We start from the raw sequence: 8,486 nt of genomic DNA on the forward strand, positions 1-8,486 counted from the left end.
GCTCCTCTTCCCACTGCATTCTCCTCTCCCAAAGGAAGGTGCTGGAGGCAGAGGGAATAGCCATCCCCAAGGAATCAGAGGATTCAAACTACACTGCATATTCATTAATCTTGAGTTGAAAATTTATGTTTGTTGAAAATAGTTTCAGTTAATATGTCCCCATGAAAAAGCTGAGAAACATTTTAATAAGGCCCCTTGAAACTCATTAGAAAGTAAATCCAGTTTTAGCCATTACAGTAGGGAATTCTCTTTGAAATACAAGAGTTTTATAATAAGACCTGGAGAGGCAGTTTCATCATGGACACTGAAGCAAAGTCTGACTTGAGTTTCTCTTTACATAATAATTGGCAATTATTTAATTAGAAGCATCAGATGAAGAATGGTAGTTTACCAAAGAAATGGCAATTTTCTAAATTTCCCCAGATATTCTGAATTTTTGCAGCCTGGCTAGAAATGGAAATGCTAACCTGATCTTTTTCCTATTATACAGTATGGGCAAGCAATAAGCACTTGGAAACTTCTAAATTCTGTGGAGAGATACTGCATATTAACCAATACCAAATAATTTGGAAATATAATCACTGACTAATTTTTTTCCTAATTCAGTGTTAAACTACTACTTTTTTTTTCAAATTAAGGTTTTTGATATATGCTTTGGCCAGAAGGCCCTGCTAGAAAGCACCAAAGAATACCAATGGGCTAAATCCTTTCCTAAATAAAGAAATCCAAATGAGTCAGCTAGGTAAAGGCCTATTCAAATGGAAAATGGGTGGAAAAGCAAATGTAAAATATACACACTGGCAATATAAATGGTATATACTGTGTCTGCACAGTTTGGATAGAGGCAAAGTTCTGTGAGCTGCAATAATTAGGCAAAGCGTTGGTTCCGGCACACGTTTGAAATAGAAGTTAGGAACTAAAATATGATAAAATGCTTATAACTATGATTTGATCATTTTATAAAAATTGCACATCACACTAAAATCATATCACAATGGAAACATATTAAAAGATATCAAATCAAGTCACCTCATGAAAAACAAAATAAAATTGTCTGAAGGAATAAACCAAATTTGCAGCTTAGAGGTATCAGGGAAAAAAGAATTCCCATCATGGCTCATAGGAAATGAATATATATACGTAATTATTAATGTTAGTGTAGAAAAAAAATGGAAAGTCTTATAGGAGTCAAATGTATTGAGTCTCCAGTATGTGCCAAGAAAGAGGCTAATAAGAGAGCAAAAATCTCTGTCCACACAATAGCTAACAGAGATGATAAACTAATAAAATAAAAATTTGGTATAATGATAAATGATATTGAGGGGAAAAGAAGTAAATTAGGGAAGAGAAGTAGTGTGCTAGTCATTAATGCTGACATAGCACTTATGATAATCCAGACATGATTCCCCACACTTTACATACTTTACACATTCATTTAATCCTTAATGTAGCACCAGAGGCAGTTACTACGATTTTCATTGTAAAGATGGTGAAAATAAGACACAGCCTGTTAGGTGACCAAGTATTGTCACGGCACATAACAGAAGAAACAGAATTTAAACCTAGATAATCTGGCTTCAGTGTTCTCATGTATTACCACCTTGAAAGTATCCAAAGGAGCAAGAATGAGATGGTTAAGAAAAGATAGCCCAGGCAGAGGGAACAAATGTAAATACCTAAGGCTGGTGAGCCCTAGAATATCTGAAGTCAGTGGGGATAGAAGGATAGGAATGGGGAAGAGAGCGATTAAAATATCAATGATTAGATAGGTAACAATGGCGAGATTAATCCGTTTTGGGGGCACTAGAATGAATTTTGGATTTTATTTTGGGTGTAATGGGAAACAATACAGGATTCTACACCAGGGAATAAGATAACCTAATTTTAGATTTTTTTTTTCAGTGCTGCACCATGGCATATGGAGGTTCTCAGGCTAGGATTCAAATTGGAGGGATAGCTGCTCGCTTTACACCACAGCTACAGCAACCCCAGATCCAAGCCTCATTTGTGAGCTACACCCCAGCTCATGGCAATGCCAGATCTTTAACCCACTGAGTGAGGCCAGGGATCAAACCTTGATCCTCGTGGATAACTGTTGGGTTCTTTACTTCTGAGCCACAACAGGAACTCCAAGATAACCTAATTTTAAAAGAATTATTCTTTTTTAAAAATCACTCAAAAAGGGAAAGGATGAAAACAGCCACCCTAGTTCTAAGGACGGTAGATAAAACCAGAGAATTGTAGTTGGTGAAAAGTAGTTGGATGCCAGTTACACTGGAAAGTAGTGCCAACTTGAATTCCTCCAAGTTTAGGGTGACTCAAGGATTTTGCCTGGAGCAACCATAGGGTTCCTATGGGCTGTGATAAGAGGATTTTGAGAGGAGCAGGCTTGAGACAGGGAGGGTCAGGGTATTAGAAACTCAGTTTTGGACACTAAATCCAAAATGCTTAGTGTACTCCCAAGTAAAGATGTCAGGTAGGATGCTGAATATGAGAGTCTAGATTCAGAAGAATGTATGGGGCTAAAGTGTTACATTGGGAGTTGATGGCACATAGACACTTAGATGTACAAAATAGAATGAAATTAACAAGCAAAGGAATATGTATAGAAATAATCAGACAAAACAACAAGGAACTGAGCTTGTGGCTGTCCAACATTTGGAGGTCAGGGCAATAAGGAGGAACCAACAATGGACCTGAGAAGGAATGTGGCAGATATCACAGGTTACATAACATGACCTTGGTGAGGAGACTTCCCACAGAATAAAGGGAGTAAAAGGATTACTGGAATGATATTTAGAAAAGGGGGAGAATGTAAGTCGGAGGCAGTATTTAAAAACAAGCAACCTGGCAAGGTACAAATTTGAAAACAAGATAATTTAGCAATAAATAAAAAGTTTTGAAGTTGACATATTCTCTTATTTGGCATTTCTATTTTTTCAGTATTTTATCTTAAAAGTATTGGATATTCTAAAGCAATTTTGAACATTTTAATTGGTTAATTTTTAACTAATTTTAAGGGAATTTATTACAGAATAATTATCTTACTAACTAGAAAAAATAACAAAATGTTAAAATAGGAATTTAATAGATAAGTTAGAAACATGCTTTGGGAAGAATCTTAAAAGGCATGTAAAACCCTGACATACCTATAGCTGATATGTGTGGGTTCTGAATTAGTGGACTCATCCAGGATCCATGCCTAGTGAATCCACTCCTGTGGAACCCCTGGCCTGGAGGGACAGCTGTATTATGCCATTTCATACAATGGACTTGAGTACCCCTGGGTTTGGGGATCCATGGGGGCTGCCGATGGTGGGGAGAGGTGTCCTGGAACCAATCCCTCATGTATATTGAGGGACAACTGAGTTGCTGGAAAAAAATTGGGATTTAAGCATTAAATTGTCACATACTATGAGCACAATTTAATAAAGTATAGACAAACATGAAGGAAAAAAGAAAAACGAGTTGTCCCCAAACTTAAAGAACAAACTGGTTCGCCCTAGTGGATGATTAATATATTTTGTTCGTGTTTTTCTGTATATCAAATTTTATAATCAGCATTCTTATACAGTTGACCCTTGAAAAATGTGGGGTTAGGGGCACCAACCCCACCAGGTGGAAAATCTGCTAACAACTTTACAGCAGGTTTGTATTTGCAGTTCCACACCTGCAGAGACAAACAACTTCATGGGGTACAATCCTACCAAGGTATTATTGAGAAAAATTCACATATGAGTGGATCCAGACAGTTCAAACCTGTGTTACTCAAGTGACACCAGTATTTTATTTATATTCTGGAAACACATTTTTTTTTTTACAAAATAAAGGATTTATAAAAATACCCCATAGTGGAGCTCTCTTGTGGTACAGTGTGTTAAGGGATCTGGCATCGTCACTGTAGTGGCTTAGGTCACTGGCGTGGTGCGGGTTCCATCACTGGCCCAGGAATTTCCATATGCCATGGGTGTGTCCACAAATGATAACAACAACAATACTAATAATAATAGTAATAACCTATACATATCGAGTTTTCTAAAACTCCAAGGTTTTTATTATATACAAAAGTTGGTTCATTGTAAATGAATAAGAAATAGGTGGATTACTTAATAATATCAGAGCTGTTTGTTAGCTTTTTGGACAAACAATAGTATATATTCTTGATTCAGGTCATAGAACAAATTAATGCCACGTGATTTTAAAAGTTAAATATCAACTCTATTGGATGAAGATAAGGATATTTACTGTTTTTGTGTTCACACTTGGCAAAGAAAAAATAAACAGTTCTGTCTACTTGAAAACATACAACTTCAAGGCCTAAAAGACATTCAGTTAATAGGTATAAACCAAATAATTGAATCAGAATCACTTTGACTAAGATCACAGGGAATTAAAGGAACTAATGTAAAAAAAATAATGACAATGCATTTCAAGTGGTTGTGATTTTAAAATTTTTGCCACTTGGTTTGCTTTTCTTTATTTTCTTTGTCTGAAGTGAATAGGACATACATACCAAGGACTAGTGATTTCATTGTGACATCATTCTCACTTCAAATATGACCTAATGTTACCTTGGTTTTATAGGCTACTCTTTTTCTCATCAGAGTTGCACACTGGAGAGTCAGTGACCCTCATGTAGTCATGTCTGGGGAATATTAGGAAATAACACTCGGAGGAATAGAGATTGCATTATATAAAGTCCTAGATCACATCTTCACATGCCCTGACTGTCAGAGAGAGTGTCATTGGAAAGGAGAGCCCCTGAGGAAACATTCAGGGGAAGAGTTCTTCTACAACTGGGTAGGTTAATAGGTGCTGTTGAGGAGTTCCTGTTGTGGCTCAGCAGGTTAAGAACCTGACTAGTATCCATGAGAATGTGGTTCAGTCTTTGACCTTGCTCAGTGGGTTAAGGATCTGGTGTTGCTGTGAGCTGTGGTGTGCGTCACAGATATGCCTCAAATCTGGTGTTGCTGTGGCTGTGGTGTAAGCTGGCTGCTGCAGCTCCAATTCAACACCTACCCAGCCTGGGAATTTCCATATCCTGCAGGTTTGGCCCTAAGAAGAAAAAAAAAATTGGTGCTGTTGGCCATTTCCACAGCCTTCCTTTCCCAAGTCATTCACAATTTCCCTTATTTAAAAGTAGTAGGTGACCCTGTCTAGCTCTAGTCCAACTGGATAAAGCTGACATTTACACAGAAGAATGAAATACTTTTCTTACCCCCCCCAATAAAATATCTCCTTCAACTGCTTCCTAAGACTTTGGCTTTTTCTAGAAGAAGAAAACACTTTTTATTTGTTGATAAAACTTCAGAAGCCAATTCCTTAGGAAAAACAGCATTTGTATGTGTGAGTGTTCCCTTTCAGAGGAAGCTTTTGATGGTTTTAAAAGAACATATATCGAAGAGATATTCATGAGTGAAAGTAGTTCATAAAATAGGACCTGGTCTTTTCCAAATTTGAAGTTAATGAGGTGTGTGGGTTTTGAAATTTTTTATTTTATTGCAAAGAGGGAAAATGAAATAAGCCTGATCCCAATATATGCACAAAGAAAAGTAACTTAATGCCAAAACTTCCACAAATTATCTCTAAAACAGACCAACGTGATATTTTCCATGGAAGACCAAAATTGAAATCAGAGTCAATATGTTTCCATGGAAGGAAGCAGGCAAAGTTTGGCCAAATCAGTACTTTCTTATTTCTTCTTCTATTCTATTCCTAGCATACTGAGCTATTTTACAAATATCTGTGTTAAGATGCCAGTTTAAGAAGACAAGTCAGTTCAAACACAACTCTCACAGGTGGGTTTTGACTCCACCAAGAGGAAAGTAAATGGATTTGGGGAAATTGTTTTCATGTCATATTTTACATATACACTCATATGTAATATGTGTATTTGTATATATGCATATATGTATGTATATGTGTGCATGTATGTTTATATATGTTTAGCTTTTAGAAACACAGTATGTACAAGCCATAGTATTAAGATCAGTCAATAGAGAAGAAAAAACTAAAGAACAGATTTTCTGACTACTGGCAATAACCTAAAAAAAAAAAAAAAGATTCCCTTCGAGCAATATGTTTGAGGAGAAAGGGTGTTAATTATTTCTATTTCGTAAACTTTATTTTTATTTTGATACTGTGAGATTTATAAAATATGTATTTTTTTACTTTTCTCCCTAAATTAATTTAGCTAATTAGTTTTCTCAGCCTCAGAAGTGGAAAGGCATGTAACTCGCAATAAGCATACCATGCAAGCAGAACATCATAAGGAAGGAATATCACTTTCTGAAAATTTCTCTCTTATCAAATGATTACCACTTTTTTCACTTATTAAATTTTTTGAAGTACAGTTGATTTATGATTATAGTTTTGATAGTTTCTGATGTACAACAAAGTGATTCAGTTATACATATACACACATCCATTCTTTTTCAGATTTTTCCCATGTAGATTATCATAGATTACTGGGTATAGTTCCTTGTGGGATACTATACAGCAGGTCCCCATTGGCCAGTCATTCCACATGCCACAATGTGCATGTATGCCAATCCCCAATACCACCTTTTAAAGGCAGGAGGATTATTTCACAGAAAATTTTCCAAGGATTGTAGAAAACATTCCTGATTATAAATGTTGAAAATAATTAAAATACAGCACTGAAGAATACTTTAATATGAGAATCATACTTTAAAAATACATTTATTCTAGATCTACTCCAAGTGTATTTTTCATTTTTAGAAAGCACAGAATTTAAAATGAATGGATTATATATGAATTCAAAATTTACCTCATCCACAAGGAAAAACATCCAATGACCCCCTTTTTATACCCATTTAATATCCTGTTTAACTTTGCATCGATCACAATGTGTATTTATTCAAGTAAATTAAAAATATCTACTCAAAAAGCTAACAAACTAGCACACAAAGGTTTTGCTCCAACAGGAAGAAAATATGGGGGCAGAAAATTTTAACGATTGCTTTTTTCTCTTTATTCAATATAATTTTAAATTATCTACATCTAAATATTAAATATTTTTGCAAACATTATTTTTATTGGCCCTCAACCTTTGGTCTTGCAAAATTACAAATAGCCAGAGAGGAGAGTTTGAAATGGGATGCATTTGTTTGTTTTGATATTCTCCTTCAATGAACAATAATTTCTTGGGTTGAAACATATAAGTTTTGTGTCTGAAAATCATTTCTTACTCCTGGTAATTCTGTCTTCAACTGTCTTTATTCATCAACTGAGAGACTGGAATGAATGACTGAAACAAATAGCACCAGGGTGACAGAATTCATTCTTTTGGGCTTTTCAGTCCATAGGGAGATTGAACTTCTCTTTCTGCTCATTTCAGTGGTATATTCTCTAACTCTGGTAGGAAACACTAGGATGATTTCCTTAATCCGACTGGATTCTCGACTTCACACACCTATGTACTTTTTTCTCAGCAATCTGGCCTTTGTAGACCTTTGTTACTCTTCCTCAATTGACCCCAAGTTCCTGGAGCCCTCCTGACCAAGCACAGGTCCATCTCTTTCTACGCATGTGCAACACAGTTGGGCTTTTTCCTGAACTTCTTGATTTTGGAGATGCTCCTTCTGGCAATAATGACTTATGACCGCTATGTGGCCATATGCAATCCTCTTCTCTACGTGGTGATCACGTCCCCAAAGGTCTGTATGCAGCTTGTAACCGGCCCCTACTTATACAGCTTTTCTGTTGCTTTACTCCCCACAGTTGTTACTTTCCGATTGATCTACTGTGGCCCCAATGTCATCAATCATTTTTGGTGTGATGATGTCCCTTTGATGGCCCTCACCTGCTCCGATACCAGCCTCAAAGAGATGTTGATCTTCATGTTTGCGGGATTCAACATGGTCAGCTCTTTGACCACTGTCCTTATTTCTTACTTGTACATTGTGGCTGCCATCCTGAGAATCCAGTCTACAGAAGGGAGGTTCAAAGCCTTCTCGACTTGTGGTTCTCATTTGACTGCTGTGACTATATTCTACGGGACTCTGATCTTCATGTATCTGCAGCCAAAATCATCATTCCCTTGACACAGACAAAGTGGCCTCTGTATTCTACTCGATAGTCATCCCCATGTTGAACCCCATGATTTACAGCTTGAGGAAGAAACAGGTAAAAAATGCCTTGAGTAAAGCTGTTGAAAATGCTATGTCCTGCCTCTAATAAACTTTAAAAACCACTCGGAACAACACCTGTCTTGGGACAATGCCACATGCAATTATGCTGTTTTTATAAGCTTTTGATGGTATACATTTATTTTTTACCATTCTTTATATGAGTAATATGATTTTGTACATGAGTTCTATCTTTTAGCAATCAATATGAAACTGAAATGTTTGAAAGCGTGAAATTTACATTTTAAAGGAATTTCTACTCTAAGAGTATGTAACACAGATATCTTTGACCTGGATAGTTTCTATCCAACTGATAATAAGATACATCAACTCCTT

The 8,486-nt window shown here is 36.2% G+C and overlaps 1 pseudogene; it reads left to right on the plus strand.

Annotated features, from left to right (window-relative positions):
• The first annotated feature begins 7,266 nt into the window (after positions 1–7,266).
• Positions 7,267–8,199, plus strand: LOC100156187 (annotated as a pseudogene).
• The last annotated feature ends 287 nt before the right edge of the window (positions 8,200–8,486 follow it).

The sequence above is a fragment of the Sus scrofa genome, unplaced genomic scaffold (genome assembly GCF_000003025.6).
Source record: "Sus scrofa isolate TJ Tabasco breed Duroc unplaced genomic scaffold, Sscrofa11.1 Contig53, whole genome shotgun sequence".
In the NCBI taxonomy this organism is placed as follows: domain Eukaryota; kingdom Metazoa; phylum Chordata; class Mammalia; order Artiodactyla; family Suidae; genus Sus; species Sus scrofa.